Raw genomic sequence first — 3,115 nt, 5'->3', positions numbered from 1 at the left:
CTTGCAAGCTGCATGCGGCTCTTGGAGCCCTCTGGTGCAGCTTGTGATGCCATCCTACGCAGGTCTAGTCATTGGGGCTTATTCTCAAGAAAGTGTCTTTACAACGGCACACTAACGTCAGGGTCCTTAGTCAGATCACTCAACGCAGGGCTTTATGAGAAGATAACTGTTTATTGGTCAGTCCAGTACTAGAGACACGTGTACAGCTTGTGTCAGGAATGGCCGCCAATACTAGGGCCTCTGACTTATACTAGAATCAAACATCCCCCCAGTAAGTGTGAGCCAATGGATACATCTCTCGCGCGGCGGCAAAGCAAGCAGGCAAAGCAAAAGCCGTTAACTTTCCCAGCCAAGTAAAAGTGCAGCTGGAGCATCTACAAGGTCAAGCATAAGATAGCAAACAGTTGGTGAGCCAGGGAGAGCTGAGACAGAAAACGGGAGGGAACCCCTCCACATTCCAGACCTGTGACAGGGCTACCTGACAACTAAATGGGATGCCTCTGGGGAGAGTGAAGGGGGTAAGAAAGCTCGACCTCCTTTCTCTTCAAGAACAGATGCTGTGGGCTTGTATCTTAAGGTGAAAAACATGCCTGTGCAGGAGATTTCAGTACCTGTAGGAAGGGGAAGGTACAATCTGTCTTCCAGCATTGTACAGTTGTGCAAGCAGGCAAGGGTCCAGCACAGTCTGTGCATGGATGGTGCACATGTCCTGGGCATCTTAAGTCTACTTGAAACCTGGTGGTTTGAAGGGAGCAGGAAGAGAAATGAGGGTGTGTTCTTTAAGCCTGTTGTATTGCACAAAGTGTTGAAACACACTGTGCAATAGTTTCAATTTCTGCTTCCTCCTGGGAAATCTTGGAGTCCCTTGAAAGCTTAGGAAGGGTTCCTAAGTGAGAAGAATAGCAGGCAGAGTGCCATGGAAGATGGCTTGTCCATGCTGGCTGAGGTACCTCTGCCATTTCAAAAAGTATTGCAATATATCCCAGCAATATCTGTTTTTACCACTTTTCTTTTTCTATTTTTACCACCTGGGGACTTTGAGAGGAGAGAGAGAGAGAGAGAGAGATTGGATTTATACCCTGCCCTTCACTTGGAGTCTCAGAGCGGCTTACAAACTCCTTTCCCTTCCCCTCCCCACAACAGACACCCTGTGAGGTAGGTGGGGCTGAGAGAACTCTGACACAAACTGCTCTTTTTCAAGGACAGCTGTGCCAGAGCTTGTGACTGACCCAAGGTCACATCAGCAGGTGCAAGTGGGGGAGTGGGGAATCAAACCCGGTTCTCCCAGATTAGAGTCCACACACTTAACCACTACACCAAACTGGGGGGGTGGAGCCAGGAGACTCTGGGGGTGGCAACTCACAAGGATGTGACATCACTTTGCGATGTCATGTCCTGTGATGTCACTTCCAGGTCAAAGGTCAGGTGATGGCACTTCCTAAGACTCACCCCTTCCGATGATGTCACATCCTGTGCCAAAACCCACCCCTTCCTGTGATGTCACTTTTGGGGCACTCCCCCAACCCTGCATCTTTCTCCAAAGAGGTGGCTCTCAAGCATCTGACATTTAGTCTATGTGGCTCTTACATGAAGCAAGTTTGGCCTGTATTTCTGAGCACTGTAGGCCCCCCCGAATTAGGACCTTAATTTATGCTGGGGACTCAACATTAATCCGGTAGCATGCTCACATATCCTGAGTCCCCTTTGTTTCCTCAGGCTAATGGGCTCAGTTTAGGAGAGACGAGGAGGGCACATAAACAGTCTCTACTGCCCAGAGATTCATTCAGACTCCCGGCTCATAAAACATAAAGGTTTATTTGGAGTGCTTAAAACAAATAGGGGGAGTTTACAAAATAAAATAGACAATAGACAAAACCTAACCCTAACTATGCTAGCTACTCTAAACAAATGGTTTGTTGTTCCTTTCTCCCTGGAACTCCACCTCCGTTTTGGCTCGGCTACTTGCTTCAGGGTCTGCTCACAACTTGAGCCGTACCTCCCAGGGCTTGTTGCTATTAGCCTGTTTCAACTGTCCTGGAGGCTTCCTCTGGTCACTCAGCACAGCCAAAGCTTGCTTGCTTGCAGACACTTGCGGTCCTCTAAGCAGCCCCTGCACCCAGATTATACCTCATGGTGCAGGAAGATTCTCGCCGCAGCTCTTGGCTTCTTCAAGGCCACGTACAGCATTCCTGGCATTCGTCAAGCTGTCGCCTTCAGTCTCCTTGCTCGCTGGAAACGCGTAGATGTGTGTATTCAGGCAGGTTCATGGTTTTCATTCATCCCTCCATCATGATTAATTCTGCCTCTAGGACTAGATCTTTATTATTTGATTCCCCAATTCCCGTCCTGGACTAATTAGGGATTGCTGCCTTAACCCAGCTGTTTCCCATTTACTTAGATTATAGAACGTACTGATTCTGGCTACACTTACAGGCCTTCTACCTGAGATGATTCTGCAAGTCAGTATCTCTGAGATGACAACCCCTGATCTACATCATCTGTCTATTCCATATAGTTTCCCCATTTCATACACTTCAGAGCCCTTTACAGCCATTAGGTCTATGTGTACCAGGAACCTGGCAACTGCATGTATTAGGAGGCCAAGATGCCTACAGTGTGATTGTGGAGCCCCATCCTGGCCTTTGCCCCAGGGACCCAGAGACCGCCTTCAAGGACTGAGATGTGACATGGAATCCAATAATCGAAAAGCAATAATTATACTGCTCTTAATGTTCACCAAGAATGCATGTAGGGGACTGCATATTTATGTACACAAAACCTTTGGTGCCATGTGGGAATGCATAGGTTTTGTTTCAAAGTTCTTATCTGCTTTGGATGACCTGGGCTGCGGTCACACGGAACAGAAGCCACACAAGTGAGACGGAAAACAGGCGGAGTTTCTGAGCGCGATCTCACCAGCATCCCAGGAGTTGCCAGCTGTGACCTGGCAATTCGAGCTTCATGCCCCCCCTCCAGCCATCACTTAAGTAAACAAAGCACCAAGAAGTTCATTCAGATTCTCAAAGGAATTGAATCATCATCTGAAAATAGCTTGGGATGCAGGAATGAGGGGAGCAGGGAGCAGTGATATGAAGAGTATTGTGGAGACCTAAAT

This window comes from Gekko japonicus, unplaced genomic scaffold (assembly GCF_001447785.1).
Source record: "Gekko japonicus isolate JY-2015 unplaced genomic scaffold, Gekko_japonicus_V1.1 scaffold4617, whole genome shotgun sequence".
In the NCBI taxonomy this organism is placed as follows: Eukaryota; Metazoa; Chordata; class Lepidosauria; order Squamata; family Gekkonidae; genus Gekko; species Gekko japonicus.
This window is presented reverse-complemented; position numbering follows the sequence as displayed.